Raw genomic sequence first — 27274 nt, forward strand, 5'->3', positions numbered from 1 at the left:
TATAATATTGAATCCATATAAGTGACTGTTCCTCCTTAGAGAATGAGCATAAGGATAGAGATGCCAAGCTGAGTCCTGGGATTCTTTAAGTTTAGGAGTCAAGGAGATGAGAAGAATTTTGAAAAGGTAGAGCCTTGGCCTAGAAAAAGAGCAGAAAAAAGGCACAATTTAAACCAACTCTAATCAACTACATATATACTAAAATAACCAAGAAATATGGCATGGGAAGTGCTAATGAAGGAAACAATGAGCTGAGGGTAAACTGAGGAATAGGGGGATCCTCAGAAGGGAGGTGAAGCTGTCACAACAAAATTCCAATTAAATTAGACTAATTATTAATTTAAATTTTATTAAATTTTTATTCAACTTATAGAGTTAGTAAAAAAAAAAAAAAGTGACCATCCATTCAAACCTTAATTCCCTCTTCCAATTGTTTCTGTGACAAGAACAAAATATTAAAATTAAAATAGAACTGCTGGCTCCTTTGAAAGTTATTATTAAAAGAAATGAAAACAAACCATGGATCATGGGGAAGTATTTGCAGAGCTTATATCTATGAAAGTCTTGGATCTGTAGTGTATAAAGAACTCTCGTAACCCATTAAAAGGGTCAATAATACAATAGAAGTAGGGCAAAAGAATAAGTACATCAAAAGGTGCTCATGAAAATTAAAATCATAGTGAGCTATCACAATATACTTCTTAAAATGGTGAGATTAATTGAAATGGACAGGGGCCTCCCCGGTGGCGCAGCAGTTGAGCGCTGGGTTGCGAAGCTGCCCGCAGCCTCTGCGGCGCCGGTTCGATCCCCGGCTGCTCCCTGGCCACCGGAGGAGGGTCCCACATGGCGCACAGACCTCTCCTGCTGCCCTCTGCTCCCTTCAGCAGTGTGTTTCGTCAGTCTGCCTGTTCTGCTCCCCGCTCTGGCTCTGGTGAATTCTCTCACCCTCCCGCGCTTCTGACTGTACCCAGTGCATGTATAAACCAAACAAACAAATAAATAAATAAATAAGACATGCCTCTAGAAAAATTAAAAAAAAAAAAATGAAATGGACAATATAAAATGCTGGTGAATAGACAAAGATACTGGAGCCCTTTGAATTGCTGATAAGAATGAAAAATAGTACATCCATTTTGGAAAATAGCTTGACAGCATCTTATAAAATTAAAGACTTATTTCTATGACCCAGCAATTCCATATTTAAATTTTACCAAGGCATATGTACAAAGAAAGAACTGCATGAAAATGTTTATAACAGCCTATTTTTAATAATCCCAAACCAGAGATAATTGAACTATCCATCAAATAGTGATGGATATAAAAATGATACCTATCCATGAAAGTGGAATATTACTTAGCAACTAAAAGGAACACATTCATGATACATGCAAAGAAATAGGTAGGTTACGAGAAAGACGCTTGAAGGAAAAAAAAATAAATGTATTATTTCATTAATGGTGTGTAGCTTGAATTATGTTTCCCAAAATTCATGTTATTCTTAAGTACCAAGTCTCCCTTCCTTATTTGGAAGGAAGGGTATTTTATAGGGATAGTGAAGTTGTAATGAGGTAATTAGGATGGCTGCTAATCCAATATGACTGTTTCATTATTAAACAGGGAAATGTGGGAGCAGACATAAATGCACAGAGGGGTTATAACATGTAGACTCATGGAGAAGACAGCCATCTATAAGCCAAGGGAAGAGGACCAGATCCTTCCTTTAGGACCAGATCCTCCCTTCAGGGTTTCACAAGGAACCCACCCTGTGGACATCTTGATTCCAGAACTGTGAGGCAGTTCTGGTTGCATAAGCCACCCAGTTTGAGGTGCTTTGTGATAGCACCTCTAGCAACCTAATACAGATGACGTCTGGGAAAGCCATACAAATTATATGGAAATATTATACAAGCTTCACCTCAATATAACTGACTTGAGCACAATTTGCAACCTTTCCCCAATTGCGCTGCCACTGACCTTTATTCAGTTATTGAGTTCATCATGATCATTGGTAAGGATATACAGCGGGAAAAGAGAGCAGGGGAAATTGTTCCACACGAAAGCTGAGAAGTGTAGAAAGAGAGAGAATGAAATGGAAGCAAAAGATAGGAAGGAGGAGAGATGAGATTGCTGAGGCTGAGCACTGGGGAGGATGGGATTTCTGAAGAGACTTAGGTAGGAGCAGAATGACTCTAGGGAGAAAGATGAGCAAAGATAACTTTTTTTCAAAAAAAAAAAAGTATACAGTTGAAAGAGCTCATTTCCATGGCTATGCCTTGGAGGAAACCTTTAATAAAAACTTACATTTCTCATTAAGGGTTTTGGAATCAGACACAATGTTCCTCTTGTATCTATCACTGCTCTGCTGAGCTGAGTCTTACAGAGGAAGCAGGGGACTCTCTTTTTTTAAAAGACTTATTTATTATTTATACAAGCACTGGGGTATAGGCCAGAGGCATGGGAGGGTGAGAGAATTCACCAGAGACAGAGTGGGGAGCAGAAAAGGCAGATGGACCAAAAACACTGCTGAGGGGAGCAGCAGGCAAGGCAGGAGAGGTCTGCCGCACCATGTGGGTAGCTCGCTGCCTGGCCGGGAATCGAACCCAGGCTGCAGAGGCAGTGGACAGCCCCATAGCACTGCGCTCAACCCGCTACACCACCGGGGAGGCCCTCTCTTTTTCTCTGGATTCACACACACACACACACACACACACACACACACACCCTAGGTCTCCCACAGGGCAGGTAGGGTCACACCCTTCCTTCCTCTCTCCTGCTCCTTACACCTGGCACAATTTCAGGTACAACGTGATTGCTGACCACTGAATTTAAACTAAAGTGCATCTACTTTTCATTTCCCTGTAGTAGTGATCTTAGCTAAAGAAAAAGCATATGGAATGTTCTAGTCCCATTAAAACAAGCAAATAATGCCATAGGAATAAACTCTGTCTTTGCATGTAACCGCATAGCTACATAGATCAAATTTTTCATCAGTAAATATTTTATGAGGAAACAGCTACACTAGCTAGTCCTCCTATGAAGCAGAACTAAAATTGCATTCTCCGACTTTGCCTAGACCTCAGAGTATGAGAAATTAGGTCATGAATGCTGTATGAAAACCAAGGCAGTTTCCTGAGTGTCCACAGGTGAGTTTGACATTGTTCCCACCTGTTGAAGTCTATAGATTTCAATAACACCAGGATCCATTTTTCTTTTCTATTTACGAAAGTCAGGGGCTGAGAATTTTACACTCTGCTCAAATACCATTGAGTGGGGAGAGACATGTATTTCATATTTTATAAAGAAATTCCATGGGGGGATTACATGAAGGATCATATTACCATGGGAATAGGTTTCCATGCAAATGCTCATATACTTGAATTTACAAACGTTTTGACATTTTTTTTAATATGCAAGAACATTATGGAGTGTAAGAAAGAATCCATACGAGTGACTGCTTCTTTAGGAACCAGCTCTGAGTGGACACAGCACAGATGTCTCTGTTAGGCTCTCATCTAAGTGTCTTCCCTCTAGGGGCCGGGGGGGCTGGGCAGGTGAGCACTAACACACTGAGGTGCCTCTGTGACCAGCTCTGTCCTCATTAACCGGGGTCACCTCACGTAGCGGGCGTGGTATCACCATGCTGCTGAAGCATAGACCCTGTGTTGACTTGGGGGAGACCCACGCAGACTTCCAGATACCCCCTCTCAAAGTGAAGCATCATCACGAGTACCTCCCCACTAGCCATCTCTTCCACCTGCGGTTTCCACCTCAGGAAACAATTGTAAAAGCCTTGCCCTAGCCCACCCTTCTTGTCTGAAGAGTAGATGGCCACCCTTCTTGCTTTCTTGCCTGGGTAAATCCGAGGTACCAATAGCATATAATTTTCCAAGTTGTGCATTTTCATTCATGGGCTTATTTCTTAAGAGATTTATTTATTTGTTTGTTTGTTTGTTTGTTTGTTTGTTTATTTATTTATTTATTTATTTATTTATTTATACAAGAACTGGAATACAGGCTAGAGGTGCAGGGGTTGAGAGGATTCACCAGAGACAGAGTGGGGAGCAGAACAGGTAGACTGACTGAAATACATTGCTGAGGGGAGCTGTGGGTGAGTCAGGAGAGGTCTGCTACGCCATGTGGGTTGCTCCCTGGCCTGCTAGGGATGGAACTCGGTGCTCCAGAAGCTGGAGATAGCTTCTCATTGCTATGCTTAACCCCTTGTACCAGCAGGGAGGCCTGTGAGTTTATTCTGGAAAAAAAAAAAAAATGAAGTGAAATTTTTTTACTACTGTGATTTTACTTTTAGTTCTATTTCAGGCATAACTTCTATAATCCTTTGGTTCATAGGAACGGAACCCAACAGTATTGTCTTGGATTATAAAGAAAATTGGAATTAGATGTGGAAGAGAGTGGTGTACATGGAGGGGTTACCTTGCGTTTCTTTGCCATAAGCAGTCTGATTTCTATGAAGGGGCCATCACGGTGGGAATTTTCTCTTTCATATGTAAGTGGGTGGGAATTTTCTCTTTCATATGCAAGTGGAATCTATGTAGATACCTGACTCTTATCTTATGTGTCATTGGATTAATTTTTTTAACCAAGAGAAAATGCATCATAAATGTATATGTTTGCTGTTTACATGTGTAAAATTTCATGCTGAGAGAAATAATAATACTTCTCATTAAAGTGCACTCCTTGTAAGTTCATTTAAGTGTTTAAAACTAGATTAGAAAAATGAACTGGAGTTCAGTATTATCTCTGTTGTGTTGGTAACAGAAAAGAAAAAAACAGAACCACCAAAATTTTGGACTTTCTTCCGATCTATAACTTTATCACCATTACCCCTGTGTTCATTGGGGAAATTAAAAATAGAAAACTCATTTTAAAAGCTTTTTTTCCAAAAATTAGAATCCATTACAAACTCAGTGACTTTGCATATTTTCACTGATTTTATGTCCACCTACACAGCAAAGGACTTTTTGTGACTCACTTGGGAATAAATAGTCTTGACCCTCACTTTCAGTGACTTGCTTAATAGAAACTAGATCAGGAACACTGTAAATGTGGTTAAGCCACAAGTTAATTAAGTTTGACACCATTGCTGGGAGTTGGCGAGGGTGAAAAGAGAATTATAAAGTTAGTACTTTGATACCAGAGAGATTTTTACTGTTAAAAATATATATAAAAGTTATAACCTTACGTTAGAGGATTAATTTACATAGAGCCAAGAGAAATGTGTCTAAAATCTTTGATCTTCACACCTCTCTGATCTTTTGCACACATTCTCTTTACCAAACATTCCCTGACTTTTTTATATCAAAAACAAATATTTCAAAACACACACACACACACACACACACACACACACACACAGATGCATGTGCCGGCACAGCAGTGTACTGAAAGATGAGGGCTCAAATCTTAACTGGCATGTGCTCAAAATTGGAAAACAGCATATATCACCCTGTGAATTAAGTGAAAGGACATTATTTTAAACCAACAAACCAGAAAAATCTATAAAATGCATCAGAAGAATTTTTGGGATTTTCAGCTATGATGAGAGGATCCTCTTTAAGCACAGAGATTGAAATGGTATGTTCAAGATGGGAATTTGTAGTAGTGAAGATAAATGATCTTTTAAAAGAATCCCTCCCTTTCTGTGAGACGTAGTATATGCATATGTAGAAATGAAACTTTCCCCTAGTCTCAGCAGTAACATGGGAAACACATTCTCCTGCAGGGGACAAGAGGACAGACTGTTCAATATTTCCTAAAAAAGCAAAATGAAACAAACAAGAAACATCAAAAAGAAAGAAATGATTCCTCAAAAACAAGGATATTTATTTTTTTCATTTCCTCTTCCTCAATATTTCTCCATATTCTTTTTTTTAATTATGTTATTTTATTTTATTTATTATTTTTTAAAAGATTTATTTATTTATTTATTCATACAAGCACTGGGTACAGTCAGAAGCGTGGGAGGGTGAGAGAATTCACCAGAGCCAGAACGGGGAGCAGAACAGGCAGAAGGACCGAAGTACACTGCTGAGGGGAGAAGTGGGCGCGGCAGATGTCTGTCGTGCCATGTGGGACCCTCACCCTGTGGCCGGGGAACGAACAGGCGCTCCAGAGGCTGCGGGCAGCTTCGCAACCCAGCGCTCAACCACTGAGCCACCGGGGAAGCCCTATTTCTCCATATTCTAATGTAATCATGTAGCCTCTACATGGCTTAAGGAAAACTATCCATTCTTTTTTATTTTTTAAAGATTTATTTATTTATGCATACAAGAGCTGGGGTATAGGCCAGAGGTGCAGGGGGTGAGAGGATTCACCTACACACAGAGTGGGGAGCAGAACAGGCAGACTGACTGAAATACACTGCTGAGGGGAGCAGCGGGCAAGGCAGAAGAGGTCTGCTGTGCCATGTGGGTAGCTCCCTGCCCGGCCATGGATCAAACTCGTGCTGCAGAGGCTGTGGACAGCTTCATAGGTTGTGTCTTAACCCCTTGAGCCACCAGGAAGGCAACGGAAAACTAACTATTCTTTATTCCTTTTTTTAACTGTTTGAAATTTTACTGATTTTTTATTGCATGACATTGTGTTATAACATTGTTTGTTTCAGATGTATATAATAGAATTTCCTTCATTAATGCACCAGTTCACCCATGCACCATCACCACAATCCCCTGTGCTCCTCCCTTCCTCTCTCTGATCCCTCCTCCTCCTCCTCCCCTGAGAAACAAAACCACATTGAGATACCACCTTACACCAGTAAGAATGGTACATATAAAAAAATAGCTACACAAATATTGGCGAGGATGTGGAGAAAAAGGAACTCTCCTGCACTGCTGGTGGGAGTGCAAACTAGTCCAACCACTATGGAAAGCTGTGTGGAGATTCCTCAACCTGCTAAAGATGGAGCTTCCATATGATCCAGCAATCCCACTCCTAGGTATTTACCCAAAGGACACAGAAACATTAATTCAAAAGGGCACCTGCACCCCTATGTTTATAGCAGCACTATTTACAATAGCTAAGCTATGGAAACAACCCAAATGCCCAGAATAGATGACTGAATCAAGAAGATGTGGTACATATACACAATGGAATATTACACAGCAATGAAAAAAGATAAACACACATAATTTGCAGCAACATGGACAGAGCTGGAAGGGATCATGCTCAGTGAAATAAGCCAGAAAGAAAAAGAAAAAATACTGGATGGTTTCACTCATAGCAGGAATTTAGAAAACCTAAATAAGGGACCAGGAAAAAAGACTAATTATAATAAAGTAAAAATCAATCAACAAGCAACTATAAACCAGAGACACACTATGGAGGGTGGGGGGAGGGGAGAAGGGATTAAGGTCAAAATAAGGGGGGTGGGAATTGTATGGGGACTATAACCAAGATGAAAATGCATACATTGTGCAAAATTGAAAACTGATGTAAAAATATATAAAATAAAATAATAAAATCATTTTGCTTCCCAAAGACCTAAAAAAAAACAACAAAAAAACCACCTTTACCAATTGTCTTACATTCTTATCTATCTGTTCAACCAAGATCTGAACATACATGATGTCCCCCCACTTAAAGCCCAAATCCATTCTCCATCACTGACTTGGCTCCCTTTACTAAATTTACCAACCCCTCTTCTACCTCCTCTTCTGATAACTTCTAATTTGGTCTTAAATTCCAAAAGCTTACCTTTGTTTTATTTAGCACATTATTTGCTTTGTTTCTTTTTGTACCACAGATGAGTGAAATCATCAGTGTTCATCTTTCTCTGTCTGACTTACTGCACTCAGTGTAATTCCCTTAAGGTCTATCTGTATTGTTGGAAATGGGAGGAGTCCATTTCTTTTTTAATAGCTGAGTAATATTCCATTGTGTCCATTTACTACATCTTTCATGTTAATATAAACTTAAATAGATTTTAATGGTGTTCAATAATTTCAAATGGTAGGAAGGCTACTCTACATACCCCATCTTTTGTTGCCACCCTCCCGCCATGGTGAGACAGTATGCTTTCTCTCAGTTCAGTCCAGTGGGATTTGCCCTGTATCAACCCAGATATGCAGATTATGGGATAAGAGCACATATTCTAAATCTCAGTGTCTTCTCCAACTAAGGTTGATTTCTTGCCCTGGCTTCCTGTGCTGGGAAGATATGTATCCCCCATTCTTTGGAGACCCAGATATAAATAAGCATCTTGACCCCAGTCAGTCATCACACCAGTGGGAGAAGTTCTCTGGAGAGTCTTGTCCTAACAGGGAAAGCTTGATCCAGAAATGACATCACCTTGTTCACAGATAATTGGCTAGAACTTTCCAAGTACCCACCTACTTAACAATGGAACCAAGAGTTTCACTTTGTCATGGTCTGTGCAGCAGAGACCATGCCTCTCCTGGTTACTGCTCTCTTTGGCCATTTCACATTCCCTTTTCACAAAGGACTTTTTGCCTTAAATTCACTAACTTTATTCCCCCGCCCCCAACCTCAAAAATAATCCTAGACCATTGTGGTACCAGTGAAGATAATTCTGACATGAAAGCAGTTTAAGCAGAGTACATCCAGAGCCCATACTTCCTATTCGATAAAGGCTATCAAGGATCAGCTATGTCATACTAAAATCTACTATTATGATACATTTTCTTTCCTTCATTATTCAGAGACAGTGGTCTCATTTACCCATATTTGCATAAAGTTAATGTGTAGTGATTCTTTTGGGATGGTGATTGTTTTGCTGTGAAACATCTGATAGTATTCTTTGAGCAGAAATGAAAGATCTACTTGTTTAACAAAAAGGAAAGTCATTTGAAAATGAAAACATCTTTTTCATTTCATTTTTGTGTAACTGAACTGATAATATTTATTTTGCAACACTTTATGGGGGCCCAGTAGTTTTTTGTTTTTTTTTTTTTTTGCATTTGGAACTTGACTACATTTCCTACTGGATTCTTTTAATGTAAGATTCTATCTCTTTTTTTTTTTCAGGATAGAGGACTAAATTGAAATATAGCACATGTAGGAAATCATGTTGAATGTGAGAGGAAAAAAATTACCTTTATATTTTCTACCACAACTTTCATTTTACTATCTCTTCCCTTCATTCAATCACATCATTTTATTAGTAAAAAAAAAAAAATGTTATGAGCCATAAAGACATAATTCATACAGGCCGTCTGCCCTATTATTAACAACTCATCTACTAAGGTTACTCAGTTATTTTAAAAGCCACTTAGACATTTCGACAAGAGGCTGTATTCCCAGCCAGCTCTATTCAAAATCAACCTGCTTTTAGCCAGATTCAGGACAGATAACATGCAGAGGAGAATGTTTTAAACTCTTGATGTCAACATGATAAGCCTGTAAAATTATATGGATACAAATAATGCTGTTTTAACCAAGCGATTGACAGAAGCTGTCGGTGCAGAAATTCCAAAAGCTACTTCGGGGCTCCTGGTGCCTCTGATTCCACCCGGCCACTCCTTTCGGGGCTCCTGAGGCGAGGCAGCTCCTGGGGTCTGTGAAGTCGTTCTCTGAAGCTCGCCATGGGAACCGGGGGGAGAGCGCTGGCGTTAAGGACATACACAGCTGTGATGTCACGGGCACAAAGACAATAATCCAATGTGGCTACTGTGGTGTCAACTACACCTTAACACTTTTGTCTTCTCTCCCTCCTCGTATAATTTTGTATCCTTGTGCGAATCGCCTCATTAGGGAAAGAGACTGAAAATTGGGGTCAGGGTATTTAAACCTGACCTGTGCAGGGGCCAGACAAGGCCAGGGCCCACCGAGGTTTCACTTCAGAGCCCCAGACCACCCACCAATGAGGTGACACCAATTCAAGCCTCATTTTATAAAGGCCTTATTAATTATTGTCCTTATAAGAAGGAGAAGAAGCCTTATAAAGAAATGTGTCATTCTCAGAGTAGGAGTGGGCAGACAAAAAAAGGAAGAGAGAGACAGGGAGGGAGAGAGAAAGAAACAGAAGATCAAAAGGGAGCTTTTTTTTCCTTTTGCTTTTCATGCCTCCAAACCTCAAAGGAGGTGGAGGAACAATCAGGCTGGGGTCTCGTGTGCTTTCTGGCAATTAGACTCAGCTGATGGGCTGAAAGGGATTGAATGGCAGGGTTCAAGGCCCTTCTCCTGAGCTGCAGACAACAGGCTTTTCCAAAGCAGCCGACAGCAGACACCATCGAAATCATTTCAAATGGAGACTTACAGAGGGGATTCATTAATTCACTGGCCTCAACAATTACGGGAACCTATAATGTCTCTATAAACACTGTGATAAAGACTGTCATCTTAGACCTTCATTTTCCCTATTTTATTAAAGAGTTTTAATGCCATGTTGGAAAGGCATCTTTTATTTCTCCAATTACTAAATTATAAACCCTCTTGCTGAAAATCATCTGTTCCCAAATAACTGAATATTTCATTTTTAGCATTAGGCTGCAAAATTCAAAAGGAAAATGCACGTGTAACTATATGGACAGAGCTCTCCCACCCGCGAATCTATGAAGCTCACTTTGTCATCAGCTGAAACACAACACATTTCCTCTCTGGTTTAATAATTCTTGCACATCTCCGTTTCTCCTTATGTATTTAATTTCAGCGGATAAACTGAGAAAATAAAATGTGCTATCAACTTAATGCTACCAAATTGAGTGATGGTAAATAAAATAATGGCCATGATTTAGTGTAGGGGGGCATCCAAGTTGGGGGGGGTTACTAGTGATTACGGTGGGCATTATGAAGATTTAAAAAAATAAAAGGATTTTTGAAAAAAGGACCTTAAAAGCTATTTGGCTTTAAGGACAAATGAACATTTGGAAGTCGAGCAAAAATCAAAGCGTACGTACAACAAGAAGGAATGACACTGAATCTCAAGCACTCTGCTTCCCAAGTGTAACTGGATCAAAATGATGGCGGGTGTTTGGTCACTACCTAAAGTGGTAATTTGTAAAACAGCACTGCTAACCTGACTTTTCAAAAGATGGGGCCTGTTTTAAAAACTGTCTGTGAACATATCAGCTTCGTGTCTCCAGTTTTATTTTCTCCATAAGGTTTTCACCTACAATACCTGTTAGGTTTTGATTCTGAGGTGGAGCTGACCTTTTGCACAGCACCCGGGAGCAAAAATAGCTGCTCCTCTTTGCTCGGCCGCAAGAAGAAAATGTTTTTATGTGTGTGATCACATCGGGCGGCTCAGCAGGCCAAGGGTTAACTACTTACATACTGTGGAACCCTTTCAAGCAGGGATGGGGAAACGCTGCTTCTAGGCAACCACATCAAGCACTCGAGGGCTTTGGTGATCATTGATGACAAAGTAATAATTAAAAGAGATATGGCCGCTCTCTGGGCATTTTTCATCGACGTACAGTGAAGCACTTGTTGCACAAAAGGTTGGTACTTTGTTTGACATATTTGGAAACTGAGGTATGTGGCTCAATTGCATTTTCCTAGAGGCTCCCAGGCTGACTCGAAACCAAACCCAAAGTACTTCACTTGTCCACTTGGGAGCGGGCTGCCATCTTGATTCACCAGAGAATGGTGCCTACTTTGTTATCTCCTCAATTGCGGGAGCCATCTTTGGGGCCAGCAGTGAAAGACCATTGGGTGTGGTTATACAAATAAGCACAGGCTTAGGTTTCACAGAGAACATCTTCCTGAACATGGAATGCCTTCACAGCCTAGAGAAATGCTCATCCAAAGCCTACAGGGTGGCATCATGGACTCCCTGTGTAGAGCAAGTTAGTTAATATACTTTGAGTGGTTTCCTTGACTTTTCTGGAGGTAAGACATGAGGTTGCACAATTGTAAGGATTGCTATGAAATTATAAGACCAGGTATATTTGAGATATTCACCTGAGGGTCGGACAAGTGAAGTGCTTTGGGTTGGGTTTTGAGTCAGCCTGGGAGCCTCTAGGAAAATGCAATTGAGCAAGATACCTCAGTTTCCAAATATGTCAAACAAAGTACCAACCTTTTGTGCAACAAGTGTTTCACTGTACATATTGCTGTAAATAGTTTTGATGAGAGAAATTTTACTTGTACGGAAATTGTTCACAGGTGACTTTTCTCCCTAGAGTGGTTGACAAAGTTTAATAAAGGGTCTAGGGTACATCGGTATTTGTGGGCATTTAATTCTTTGCTGCAGAATGTAGGATAGATAAGCCCCACCTTTGCCTTCCTCTTAGCCAGTGGCTGAAGGGAAAATGAGGACCCCTCTGGTGCTTCACTGAGGGAGGGTGACTAATGATTTGTGAGGGCTGACTAGCTTTCTAATCTAAACCCCTTCCATCCAGATAAGAAAGTGAAAGTTAAGGAAGTACAGTCCTTTTTTCCGGTTTTCATACTTGGGAGTGCTAGACCAAGTTTTAACTTACTTTCTCTTTTCCTTTAAAGTGTAAGTTCTTTCCATGTCACTCATACACTGGTTGATTCATTCATTCATTCATTCATTCATCCATTCATTCATCCCTTTATTCACTAAAATAATACTCCTGCCAATAAGTGTGCACTGACAGATGAGTAGATGAACAAAATGCTGTCTAGACATGCAAGGGAATATCATGCAACCCTAAATAGCATGGGCATCCTCACACAGGCTAGAACATGAATAAGGACATTCTAAGTGAAATGAGCAGATACCAAAGAACAGAGGCTGTAGGAGGTCACTTATTGGAGATTCTAGTGTTGTCAAATTCATGGGAACAGTGTGTGTCTGGGGGGCGGGGGCAGGGCAGCTGGGTGTAGATGGGATGGGAGGTGGGGACGTGGAATAGAGAGCTAGTGCTCAGTCAGGACAGTTTCAGTTTTTCCTGATGAAAAGGCCCCTGGAGGGGTCTGGTGGTGGTGATGACTCGACAGAAAATGCATTGCTTCCCACTCAACAGGACACTTAAAACATGCTTAACATGGTAAATTTTATGTTATGTATATTTTACCATAATTAAAAACTTTATTTTGAAAAAATATTATATTCTATACACTCTGCTAGTTCTAGAAAATACAGGGCTAGGAAGACTGATTGTATAATTAAAAAAAATTAAATAAAATGAGGTTTTTTTTGTTGTTGTTGTCTGGTCCAGATGCAGCCTAGACTTGTCCTGCTATCACAGGCTGTGTCTGAGTCAAACAGAAAGACATTGTTTATCAGATTAGGCAGGATTTGCTTCTCCAAGGACAATATTAAGCTCAGTTTTAATTATATTTCAATATATGGGTAGGACTACCAGTGACTATAACCCTGAAAAAAGCCACTGTCTTTAGATTTATTGTAATTCTCACTCTGAGAATTATCCACTGTCCTTGTGGCTTGTTGGTCTTCACTTTACTACAAGGGATGAAGTTGTTCTCATGTAAATTTTAAAAGAAATGAGTCAAACATTTTGGTGAGACATGCAAGGATATTCTCCGAGAAGCATGTTGATGGCATGTTATTTCTAAAAGGAACCCTCCCTTCCCTTGACGTGTATCTGTGTGGATTTCTTCTAAGTTCGCCTTTGATCTACATATATTCTTCCTTTTGTTTAGTGCCAATTAAATGTTGCGCTCGCCTTGGGCAGATTCATTCTCTCCCCTTTTGCTGGGGTGCCCTTTCTGAGAGCAGGGCCTGCAGATGCCTGGCTGCTGTCTCGCTGTGTGACATGCGAGTTTCTCTCCAGCATCTGAAATATTAATGCCCAGTGTCAGGTAGCACATTACCTACAGAAGCCCCTCTCCGGAGATTTAAATTCCCTTTCTCACTCCTCTCTCCTGTGAGGCCCCTGGTTGTTGATGTTTTGCCCAGCTGCACATAATTTGGAATCTGCCAGATAGATTAAAGAATTTAATTTTTAAAATGCCAAACTGAGAAGTTAAATCTTATCGTCTTTGCAGCAGCTATGAATTCTCTACCCCTTTCCAGTCAGTTTGATCATCTGTTTTTATATAAAAGCTCTTTTTTGCTATTGCAAACAGGTAGAATGCCAGTTCTGAAAGGGGCAAAACAAGACAGGGGTCAGTGTGATGGAAGAGAAGCCGGGATAGGAGCAGGGGGTGAGGGTTCTAGAGATGACCTATTTCAATCTGGCTAACCTCTCCTCCCCCACACACGTCTTTGCTGCGCCATCCACAATCATCTCCTGGAGAAGGTGACATGCAGGCGCACCTACAGCACGTATTTCTCACCATGGTTCATGTCGGCATCACCTTGTCTAGCCTCCAAAATACTGTATCTACATGTTTCATCCAAAGAATCACCACTCAGCTATTCTGACTCCTCCCAAATCCTTGGAACCCCAGTCCAATGCCTGTTTCCATCATGATGAATAATCCTCATTCCTCTCCCATGGGTCGTTTAAACCTTTAAACGCTGACGCGGATTGATTGTAACGTGTCTGATCACAAATGGCTGCCCCACTGTAGGGTAAATGAAGATGTTCAGGCTTTTGCGCCGTTGGCCTCTGTGGCCATCACCTGCGGCCTTGAATGCAGGAGGCTCCTGGGAGCGCAGGCTCAGGGTATTCATGCCTAATGGTGGACACCTGGAGTATGGTGTGCGCATGGATGAGTGGGCACACCTGAGCCGAGAGACTGAGGCTGTAAGGTTGGGGTCACAGAGGACAGTGCTGGCAGGCAACAGTGTGTGGGAGAAACCACAGGAGATACACCACAGAGCTCAGGAAGAATAAAGATTCACTGGGGCCCTCGGCCACCCTGCCTGACCTGCATCTGGTTGCCTCACTTCAAATGGTATAGAAAGATCATAAAAAGCCTGTAAAAGCCACCAAGGCTCCAGGCCTCTGCTTTACCCATCTGCCCCAATCCACAGAGAACCTGCCCTGTGTTTGCTGGCACTACGCCCGCTCTAGGCCGGGACATTGACTCACAGATGATGTGATACTTTCTCAGCACGTCTTCTCCCCAGTGAAATGCCGTTTAGATGTCACTTGTACACCAGCATTAACTCAACCAAGTTTCATCGAGTCTCTCACTGGGAGTCAGCAGAGATGATGTGTCACACCCCTGCCAGAAAGAACTTTGCAGACAGGTAAGCGGAAAGGTGTGCATATCCAGAGGACTATGAAAACGTGATGATGTAAGTCAGGTTTCTACTGGATGCCTGGCACTTTCCATTCATTATCTATTTGAGTCATCACTGCCAGCTGACAAATTTTATATTTCAGTCATTTTTAGCATGTGGTGAAACTGAGTTTCAGAGAGAGTAAGAGATTAAGATCTCATATCAAGCGTCCAGAATCTCCTCACTCCAGTGTATGCCTACAAGCCACTCCAGTGGGGAAATTTGAGTCCTCAATGCCCCAGACCACACCCTGGATCACCAAAGCTCAGTGCAGCAGGGACCTTACTCATATATTTCATTGTTTTTATGATCCAAGTAAACAGAACCCACTAGCTCCAAATTGTACTCACCTGGCAACCACCAAAAGGTCAGGCTGTAGTTTCATTCAAAATTAAATTAATTTTGGTGGTGAGTGTGGCATGGCAACATATATCTGATGAGGTGTGAGCTTATTCCCCCCAATCATATACAGATTGTAGGTCAATGCTACCTCAAAAAAAAAAAAAAATAGATTAAAAAGATAAAATGAAACCCATGGTTCACTTTCTCTTTTCACCCAAAACCACTTCCCGAAGGTTGCCAGAATAAAGTTCATTTTCTCCTGCCTGTGTGCAAAGAACCTGTACTTCGCTTTCCAAGTGCTCTCTTTCACTGGACAAGTCATTGAAACATCTCTAGGCTTCAGGATCAGGGCGTGCAAGAAGGAACTGAAAGTACTTAACACACTCTTAGATTCTAGCAATTGATTTATGATCCCAAATTATCAAAGTAATACATGAAGACTAATCTCTCTCCTGTGGATCTTATAAGCTCTTCAGAAAGACTTAAGAGAATTCCTGTCTCATGAGAAGTGCCCTGGACCTTTTGTGAGAGGAAATGTTTTTATGATTGATACTCAGCTCCCCCAGTGAGGCGCTACGGTAGGCCTCGGCAAGGAGGGAGTTAACCGAACGTGCCCTGGAGCCATCCAGAATATTCAGCTAAGAGGGTGTTCACTCTGCTGTGAACCCCAATTAAAAATAAAACTCCTAGCTGGGCAAGCCTGCCCCGTCCTCAGGATAAACAAGATTTGATTCACTGCAATGGCACTCACTGACTGTGCTGAAGAGCAATACAGTATCTGTGCTTCCTCTGGGGAGGCACAAAAGAGGCCGCTTAATTATCATCTAGCCAGAAGGATGGGGCATAGTTAACACCTTTCTGGGTGGGCTGAAATTAATGACCCTTCCCCCCACTATTGCCTACCTCCAAGCCCCTTTATAAATGACTATACAACACAGTAGTTGGTATTCAGATCACAAGAGAGGGCATTTAGCCAAAGCATTTGATCTCTTTTTAATTTTATTCAGATTTACAACTGTGTTATTAAGTGAGATAACTGGACCCTGTCTGAAGTAGGCTGGGGTCTTCCCCACGCAAATCTGAACATCTGAAGTTAACATTAATTTTCAAGATTGGACAGAATGCTTTTTCCTTTAGTGTTTTTTGCAGGCTGCTTTCCCGTGGTCAGGCTGAACGTCTGTTCTGAGGGGCTGTGTGCAGCCTGCCTGGCCACTTCAGCAGAGAGTGGGCTTGGGGGACAAAAACCAGCACTTGCAAAGTGCATTGCGGAAACTTTATTTTTATTTATTTATTTATTTTTTTTAAATAGAGGCATGTTTATTTATTTATTTATTTATTTATTTGTCTGTTTGTTCTGTTTACACATGCACTGGGTACAGTCAGAAGCACGGGAGGGTGAGAGAATTCACCAGAGCCAGAGCGGGGAGCAGAGCAGGCAGAAGGACCGAAGTACACTGCTGAGGGGAGCAGCGGGCAGCAGGAGAGGTCTGCGCGCCATGTGGGACCCTCCTCCGGTGGCCGGGGAGCAGCCGGGGATCGAACCGGCGCTGCAGAAGCCGCGGGCAGCTTCGTAACCCAGCGCTCAACCGCTGCGCCACCGGGGAGGCCCAACATTGCGGAAACTTTAATGGCAGATGGTCACAGGACTGGGCGAGGAGAGAACTGTGCCTTAACTAATAACACAATTTTAATTTGATGTAGCCTCTTTAACTATAAACTTGTGCATATGTATTTACATTAATATACATATATACACATATGCAAATATATATACACACACACACATATATATATATGCATATTCACAGACATATACACCTAACTGGTATCTAGTTTCATTATCTCCTTTAGCTGTACTTCTGTGGTTCACAAAGCAACGCCTGCAAGATTTGGTGATGTCACAGACGTTGTGTGATGTCATTAGGTACCTCGGTCATCCACACCACAATCTTGAAATTAGGACACCGTTAGCCTCCACATTACACTTGAGGAAAGTGCCCTTCCAAGCCTAAGTGAATCATTCAAAGCTAATGAATATTAGAGTGAAGAATCAAGTCCATTTTTTTTCAGACTCTAAATTCAGTGCCATTCAATGGTGTGACTCTGCCTTTTCCCAAAGCCACGTCACAATGATGTGGGGGCGCCTGTCCCTTCTTCCAATTTCCCTTCTCTTGAGGCATCACAGCCTAGTGGTGAGACCCGGGGCTCACCTTCCCCTTGCTGACTGTGTTATGGTGGAGGCAGCTAACCTCTTTAAACTTTGGTTTTCACACATAAACATAGGGATAACAGTTTATACTTAATGGAAAATTTTTTAAAGATTTATTTATGCATATGAGAACTGGGGTGCAGGCCAGAGGTATGGGGGGTGAGAGGACTCACCAGAGACAGAGTTGGGAGGAAACAGGCAGATCTACTGAAACACACTGCTGAGGGGAGCAGCAGGCGAGCTGGAAGAGGTCTGCTGCGCCTTGTGGGTAGCTCCCAGGCCGGGGATAGCTTCATAGTGCTGTGCTTAACCCCTTGCACCACTAGAGAGGCCCTAACATACTTAATGGAAATTTTTTGAGGCCAAAAAGAATGCAGAAACAAATACAATATAGTAGGCTCTCAATAAGTAGCACGTTTCACTCCTTTGGCAGTTTATATGGGCTCTTATATGACAATATTTGTTCTCTCATGTCCATATATAATGTCTCCTATAATTCTTAGACCTTGATTCAAAAAATGTCCATTGCACAATTTAAGGATCCACACCTGAAGTAGGGCATTTCGTAATCGACAAACTAGGACCCTCCATTAATACATTTAGACTGAGAAAGCCTATGCAGAAGCCCCTTCAGATATTATAAAATGAGAATCTTTTTCTGTATCTCCCCACTCCTCTAACACATATGGGTCACCTGGGTGGGACCCTGAGGCCAGGGATGTAGCCTTTTAAGATCTAAAAAAGGTGTAGCCAAAGTATGGGCAGATCTAAAGTGAAGGATTAGAGAGCCAGGCCGCCTGGAGATGAACTAAAGGGTCATGAAAAACGATAATTGGGTCAGATTTCATTGAATGCTTTGCTGCTGTTCCAGTTTGCTTTTACACATCTTATAGAATGGGAGCCAATTCTTCTGCTAGGCAAGCTTGCAAGCTCCAGTTGAAATTCCCACAATCAATATTACTATCTCATTCTCAAAACTGAATTTCCTCTCAGAATGACTATCTTGCAAAATAAGACATGTCCAGAAAACACTTGAGTATGTTGGAGAAATGATCCTCTTTCTGTTTCAAAACATTGACTCTAGGGTATCTTCATTTGTTCAGTGGATGTTTAATGAGCACCTATGATGAGCCAAGCAGTGGGATTCAGTAGTGAGCCAACATTGTCCTTGTTCTATAGGAGCCTACCCTCCAGTAGGACAGATGGCACTTCATGGAATGAAACACAGGCATCTAGATACAAAATGAACCGGCAACCTAACCACACGGGACAATCGTTCTATGGTAAAAACTAATAAATAAACATGATTGAAATAGGGGGTGGGGAGATGCTTAGGAGGTGTTTCTGATGCACATGTTGCTTGAGCTGCTGGCGATCTAAGAAAGCAGGTGAGACGAGAAGGAAGGTTCGTAAGAGAAGGGCAAATGTGCAGAAACCAAACTGTTATTTTTAATTTTCATTGTGGGATTACATTTTTGCTCTTCCATATGTGCACATGGTCCACTCACCCTCCACCCAACCAACCTGTGCCCGCACCCCCACTGGCTCCCTCTCTTATCTCCTCCCTCTGGTGATCATTAAATTCTTTCATGGTGTTCAATGTGTGTTCCTACAGTATTTTACCTGTGTATGATTTTGGGTTATTTCTATTCCACAGACAAGTGAAACCATTAAATCTTGATGGTGGGAACAAGAGTAGCTTATCAGGGATCCATAAAGGAGCCTCCAGGGTTGGAGGAGAGAGAAAGAAGAGAAGAGGAATGTGCATTGCAGATAGAAAAATAAACAGTGGTGGGACCAGGAAGTGCTACCTCGAAGGTGTTGGTCTTTCTCTGAGAGTAGCAGGAAACCTGTTGATTGTGTTGAGCAGGGAGGTAACAGAGTCAGATTTGTCCTTTGAAAAGATTATTTGGGCTGCCGTGGGAAGGATGCACTGCGGAGACAAATTTTGCAGGTAGGAGCTTAGCAATGACAGTAAAAATAACAAAAAAAGAAATGAACTCAAGATATATTTTGCAGGAAAAATGGAAAGGATTGATCTGCAGATGCAGAGCTGCCTGACCTCTGACCTTCTGAAAATCACACATCTCAACCCATCATCACTTACCAAAAAGGAACTTGTCCCACGTGCCCTTGGCCCCAGGCTTCCCACTAAGGTCCTCAGGTAAGTGAATGCTATGTGTCATTAGAAACTTCTTTATGTTCATCAAATCTCAATAAAACTGGAAAAATGAGTTGGATTTTTGGGACAGGAGTGAAGGAAGAAACAAAGAGCATAACGAATAAGTTGGGAAAGATTTTCTACAGGTGAAGAGGATCCTGGGAAACAGACCAGAGAAGGAGCCCAGAAAAGGTGTTCAGGATCCTCAGCAAGGTCCTTCTGAAGTCAAGCATTGATGAGAGAAATTGGAGCATCGGTATAGAAGGTCCCCAGCTGGAAGTGCCCTTTGGAGCAGTTCTTGGTACATGAGCCCCAGGGCACTGCAGGAAGTCATCCCTTCACAGTTCTGTGTGGTAGGAAAGAAGAGGCACCATTTTGTCTTCCAATGCCTCCTCCTACTTCCCTTCAAGGGAAGCAAAGACTTCTCACCTCTGCAAACATCTTCCACGGAAGACAGTAAGCACTTTTCTGTGCCTAGGTGGAGAACAGCCACCTCCCTCTCTTTGACTGCAGAGACTGTCCCTTCCGGATTTCCTTTGTGAGAAACAGTTCCCATAACAACGCAGGAAGCCAGATCTCCTGTGGCATTCTGGAATCTTCCTTGCCTCTGTGGTAGGAGGAGATTGCCAGCAATGGTGCCCAGGTTCCCTTACTGCCTGCCTGGTGTCTGGAAGTGGGCCAATCCCTCAACACCACAGGAAAATCCACTCCTCTCCCAGGTCACTGTAAATTATGCAACATCTCAAATGGCAAAGCTATATTTTAAAATCTACCAACTAATGACAAAGTGAAGCAGCTATTATAAAACATTCTCATAGACAAAGAAATAGATGTGTCTCCTGGCATTTTAAATGCAGATGCTGATAAATACTCCATAAGAGGCTGTATAAATACAGGTGCATAAAGACATTTGTGTGCATTTTGAATGTTATGTATATTCCTTATGAAAGATGATCTATATAACTTTTTTTAAAAATGTTATTTTAAGAAACAATAATAACAGATTTTAGGGTAATTAGAACTGCACCTTAGATACATAATCCGCTAATAAAGCAAACACCTTTGGAATAAAGTTAGAATTTCAGACAGGATGCCACTGGATTGCATCGTAATACACAGACACACATAGAAATATCCTATTTTTAATAAATCTACTCTGTAAGTTGGTCTTTATTTTTAAATTATTTTTGTTACGGCTATTTACCTATTGTGATTAATAAATGTTATGCTAGATCAAAAATGATTGACTGGGAAGAAGTAATGTCTGTAATATAAGGTTGTAACAATAGATCACTTTCTCCTCACATTATTTTATATCTGTAGACACGCTGGAATAGCCCACATGATTCCATTATACAAGTATTTTTCATAATGATATTAAATTACCTTCACCTCTTCCACAAATTGTACATAGTGATTTGTGCTATCTCCATCTTCTTCTGCTATTTGAAATGAGAATTTGCCATGTGATTTTTAACCCCAGCTTTCCCAAATGTACCCATGTTACACTTGAAAAGATAAACAAAACACGGCAATGGGTGAAAAATATATATGCTATTGTTAACAAGATGGAAGTCAAGACATTCTGCTAGATAAGAAGGTCTCGATTTAGGTTTTCCTTTTAATGCATGTAAGTCAGCTTGCTATGTTACGTTGCAACATAATATCATGAACTTTTTCATACAACTTTAGAAATCCAGACTTTACCCATCCATATTCTTTTCCCTAATGTGGATGGTGATTGCATTGAATTTTAACTTCATCCCGTCTTGTATCTATCTATGCAAAAGGACAAATATATCCTTAATAAAGTTTTTAGTAAGGTACAGTTTTTATCCTTCTTAGGCTAAACTGATGTCGGTTTTGGGAGAATAGACTATTTTGCATTTGGCGTTTGCAAGGTGTGTCTTCCGGGTCAGAGGCAGCCTATGCATAAGAGATGCTGTATTCTCAGCACAGCACATCTGGATACAGAAAATACCCTTTACCCAGTCAAGATGCTCTATGATTTCTGCGTTGCATAGTAGCTATGTTCCCTTTTCTATTAGTAAGTAATTAGGGGTGGGTGAACTTTAAATAAAAAATATTCAATAACCCCTTGATTCATTACAATTTCCTCCTAGACATGTTTCAGTCTTTTTCTTTCCTGCTTCTTTATAAAAGTTCCTGTTGCACTCTTGGTTCATGTGTCTCCCTAAAGATGCCTTCATCTTTCCAAGTTTTCTTGACCACAGAGGTGACCTCAGTTATCAGATGATTCTTGGGAAGTTATTAATTTGCTCCCCATCAGGTTTTCCTATTACAAGGATCAAAACTTCCATTCTTTCTGCTTGTTCGAGCTGAAATTAAAATTCGCTGGGTTTGGCATTCACATGTTCAGTCCATCTGGGGCTGATTCATGTATATGCGGTTAATTTTAGTTGACTTATTTTTATTTGTACCCTTTTCCTTTCAGATTTATTCTTATACTTGTCCCAAGGAAAGACAAAAAATTTGAAATTGCCTGCATCACGTGGCAAATGAGTGATTTTTGCATGATGCATCAAAAGAGATTCTTGGGATTCTATAAATAAAAAATTCACGGAGACTACTAATTCTTTCAGACAGAACAATCTAGAAAAAGGCTTTCTAAAAGATACCCACAATACTTCTCTGATATTTCAGAGTGTCCACCACATTAGTCCCCAGCGGGGTTTCACTAAGGTTCTCGGTAATGATACTTGCACTTGGGTGAAATTTCTAGCCTGGTTTTGTTTTTATTTTCATCTATTCTTAGGTACCATTCTATTTTTCCTTATCTGGTTTCTTTCTTATATCCGCAAGAATGTTTTAATCCACCTTCTGTCTGTAGTGGTGAGATTATGAGTTGAGGTCAGAAAAATGTGAGTTTGAAGCTTGTTTGTAAAACATTGGTCAAGTTATTTAATTCTGCGTCAGTGCCACATGTACTACCAAGTGGCTTGGTACTATCTTATGACACTTTTTTCCTTTTAAAAAATATTCTCAAATCTGATTTTTCATTGCAAACACCTATACCTATAATTTGGGTGTACAATTTCTAGTTCTTCACATGGCCACTGAGCATCACTGACCACAGGTTCTCTCTCCCTGGTGAATCTGTTCATCCCTGCCTTGCAATGCCCTATGTAAGCTGATAATTTTCAAATTCTCCCTCCAGTCCTGAACTTCTCTGAATTCCAGTCTGAATCTACATGTCTGTGCAACATCCTCTTCACCTGAATATGCAGCAGTCTAGATTGCAAATCTAATGTTTCCAGTATTGACCCTTTGATTTCCCTGGGGTAACAGGCTTTAACTTTAGAGGTCCTTTCTCAATAAATAGCATTAAGTGCTATCCAGTTGTTTTGAATAAAACAATTTGGAGACATTCTTGACTCCCTGTCTTTCCAGTTCTTATGCAGTTGATCAGCAGACATATATCCTGAATCTTCAAAACATATCTACTCTCACACCCTGGTCCATACTGACCTTAGCTCTCACCTGGAAAATGAACATTGTTCCTAACTGATACCCCTGGTAGTTAGGACTCACAGTATGGATTCTACACTAGGTTCTTCTAGCTCCAGAGTTACTACTTTATAACTCATAATAACTCATAACCATATCTTCTTTTTTTTTATTGTTATATTCCCCATACAATTGCAGCCCCCCCATTCTGACCCCAATCCCTCCCCTCCCGCCCCCGCCCCCTAAAAGTGTCTCTGGTTCATAGTTTTTTGTTGATTTTGATTTTCACTTTCTTATAGTTATTCATTTTCCTGGTCCCTTATTTAAGTTTTCTAGATTCCTGCTGTGAGTGAGACCATCCGGTATTTTTCTTTTTCTTTTTGGCTTATTTCGCTGAGCATGATCCCTTCCAGCGCCATCCATGTTGCTGCAAATAACCATATCTTCTAAACTCCAAGATACAAGTATGGAGTTTAGAAGATATGGTTATGCAAATAACCATATCTTCTAAACTCCATACTTGTATCTTGGGAGTCTTGGTCCCCATGGTGTCCCCAGTTTCTGCAGAGACAATTGCTCAGCGTGTGCTTGTCTAACTAACTTCACCCATTCTTGAAAACACAGATGGACTCAATATTGCCTCTCCTATATAAGTTCTGGTTCCAAGCCAAAAGCGATGTTTCTCCTTGGAATCCCACAATACATGTTTCACATCATGTTGTTCTACAATTTCTTTCATTTGTACAATATTATTAAATTAGAAAATTTAAAAAAATAGGTTTATATGGAAAATCATAAAAACACAGACAGAGGAATGAATTTTAAAATAGACATACCTTTCTCTTCTTTCATCTCACCTTCTGATTCCAAGAAATAGCCCATGCTAATTTCTTGTATTCAAGATATGTTCTAGATTTGTCATATATTTTTGTTGTATGACTTTGCTGTTTACAATGTTTACTTCACTGAGTCCATAAAAATGTATCAATTTGGCCAGTCCTTTCCTTCTATTGCTGTTTAGAATGCAGTGTTCATCCAGGGATGGCAGTATCTTAGGCACCTAGGTGTGCTATGCTGAGAAATAGAGGCAAATAAGGGCCATGGTGGAAATGTAAAAAGGTTTCTTGCTAAGCAGTGTTCTGCCTGTGACACTATTCCACGCTATAGAATCCAGCCAGAATATAAGCATAAAGTAAATTTATTTATATGCCCTGAACAATACCCTCCATCATGCCAATATGCTGCTGAGCTGATTTATAACGCCCATACCCATCTGCCTTTTTAAGAAACCATTTAATTTAAAAAATTACAAGTATAGAGATTTTGTCCTTGACCTTCTTACAGATATTACTGAAAAATCAAGCTAAAAACTCTCCAAAAACTCATAAATTACCTCACTTCTACAGCTTACATCATCCTGCCTCTTCCTTGACAGATGAATTAATTTTAGGAAGTCCTGTGGAGTCATCCTCAGCCATTCATTATCCCAGGCTTGTGGCAGGGCCCCATATAGGCATTTGCCAACTTGTCCTTTTAATCGTCTCCTGATGATGAATTGGCCTTGAGTGATTCTGAGCTCTATCCCTGTCCCTTCACTGACTTCCTTTCTCTTTTGGCCATCGTTTGCTTCCCTAGGGAACTTATTGGAAGCCACAGCATCACAGCAGAAACAAAGACACACTTGATAATAATTGCCTCCATCACCTAAAACCAGGTATTCCTTCTGCACACAGGCCCAACTTTTAGTGGACACCGCATTGTGCTCCGTTTCTTTCACCTTCTGTGCTTGCACTTGTAGAACTGAATGTAGCTGATTTTGCTCCCAAGTCATAAACCCCCAAATGGACCTCAAGTCCTGTGATTTCCTTTCCTACTTCTGACCTTGGCTTGGTCACACCCCTTCTACTTCCACCTCAAGACTTCTTGACCTCCAGCCTTTCCTGCTTGAGAGAGCTGACATTTCAGACACATTTTAGACACACCCCTGTATCACTCAACATCCAGTCAGGAAAACAGAGGCCACACTGGATATTTCAACAGATAGAATTAAAATTTAATCTTATTTACATTGGTGTCGAGGAAATCAAATGGCATAAAGGAAACATGAGGCAAATAGAGATGAGAATGGCGAGAAGAAATCACCATTTCTTGGGGAAGGGAAATGATAGAATAGGCATGATGTAGAAATAGAGGAGATATAATAGAACTGCAACCTAGTCTTCTGAGAAGAAAATGCTCCTAATTTAGGATGGGTTCAATTGAATTCTGGATGTTTCTGAATGTGTAGAAATAGCCAAGACCTGAATCAAGTCAAGAAATCATGGGGAAGAGTCTTTGCCAGGGGTAACCCTGACAAGAAAAGCAGGAGAACACTCCTTCAATATTTCTTCTGCTTCCTCATCTCCCTCTAATGTCCCCTTAGCAAAACCTGTATTGTGAAAAACAAACAAGGATGTAAAATAATGATACATCGTTAATAAAATAAATAAATAAAATAAAAATGAAGTAAAAATCTAAAACAAAAAAATCCAATAAGTCAGCTGACAGAGGAGCACTAAATTGAGCACTCCCTCTTCACAGAGGAGAATAAGGGTGATGATTTGAAAGTAAGAGAAAGTAATAATTAGCACTTCAGGCTCCCTCAGTTTGCTTCATCTCAAACTACCCACCATTATTGAAAAAAATTCACACCTCCATTTCTCTACCCAAAATGCACTTCTTTTCCATTCTCACCTGCTGAAGTCTTCCTTGGATGTGATTTTATTTTCCATATTTTTATTTTATTTGTCCAATTTTTAGGTGAGAAAAGAAAAGGATCATTTCTTTGTCTGAGTTCTGTGGTTCTTTACACTCATGACCACTGGGTTCTGTGTTCCGTCTGTGGCTATGAGGTGTCTGACCAGATAGAAGTCAGACTCCTTCAGGTTGAAGACTGGTGTATCCTGCTATCATTATAGGGTATGAAAATAATGGTTCAATTTATGTTATAATAGTGACTTGACAGTAAGTAAGAAGTGATGCCTACCACTTCTTTCCAATTCCACTCTTCAGAACCCAACCGTGTGACACCAACCCATCACAAGGAAGGCTGATAATACACAGATCTTCCTCCACCTCTGATGAGGTTATTCCAGATAAACTCATTGTAAGATGAAAATATTTTAATGCTGAAAATGCATTTAATGCACCTAACCTACCCAATATCACCTTAGCATACCTTAAACGTCCTCATAATGTTCCCATTAGCCTACAGTTGGGGAAAAGCACCAAACGCGAAGATTATTTTGTAATAAAATGTTGACTAGCTCACGTGATATATTTACTAATGCATTGAAAGAGAAGAACAGTCTTTAGTGTATCAGTTAATTGCTCTTAGGACTGGCACTGCATTTCACTGCTGCTGTCCAGCATCAGGAGAGCATCTCCCCCAATGGATTGCTATCCTTGCAAAAGATCAACATTCAAAATTCAAAAGAGGGTGTCCACTAAATATGTATTGCTGCTGCACCATCTTAAAATTGAAAAGTTGTAAGTCAAACCATAGTAATTGCCTGTATTCTTCTCATGTCCTGCAGGAGAAGGTGGGGAGGGAATAAAGATTAGTTTGAGCCTCTAAATGGCCTCTTTCACCCTCTCCACTTTCAACTATACCACCAAGCAGAGGAAGCCATACGGGAAATATCACACATGCTTGCATGCATATGCGCATGTTGCATAGTGAATCATGAGTCATTCAACCCTAGTTATGGAAAAGATTTGCAAGCTGATCACATCAGAGCAACATATTTTTACTACTTTAATCATTTTTAAAAAAGATTTAGTTATTTATGCATATAAGAACTTGGTAGTGCAGGCCAGAGTTGTGGGGGGTGAGAGGATTCACCAGAGACAGGGTGGGGAGCAGAACAGGATGACCTACTGAAATATACTGGTGAGGGGAGCAGCTGGTGAGGCAGGAGGGGTCTGCTGCATCATGTGGGTTAGCTTCCTGGCTGGGGATAGAACTCATGCTGTA

General features: G+C 40.8%; 1 long non-coding RNA gene across 3 annotated transcripts; it reads right to left on the reverse strand.

Moving 5' to 3' along the window:
* Window positions 1-26109, reverse strand: LOC129145822 (uncharacterized). Of its 3 annotated transcripts, XR_008551910.1 has the most exons (4): window positions 25993-26109; window positions 24096-24333; window positions 20221-20514; window positions 19653-20137 (listed from the first exon to the last, which is right to left on the reverse strand). It is a non-coding gene; the product is annotated as an uncharacterized LOC129145822 (long non-coding RNA). The 3 variants fall into 3 exon arrangements; XR_008551911.1 differs by lacking the exons at window positions 19653-20137; window positions 20221-20514 and adding an exon at window positions 1-139; XR_008551909.1 differs by having other exon boundaries at window positions 19653-20514.
* Between the last annotated feature and the right edge of the window lie 1165 nt (window positions 26110-27274).

Source organism: Talpa occidentalis, unplaced genomic scaffold (assembly GCF_014898055.3).
Source record: "Talpa occidentalis isolate TD23 unplaced genomic scaffold, MPIMG_talOcc4v2.1 talOcc4.14, whole genome shotgun sequence".
Taxonomy (NCBI): Eukaryota; Metazoa; Chordata; class Mammalia; order Eulipotyphla; family Talpidae; genus Talpa; species Talpa occidentalis.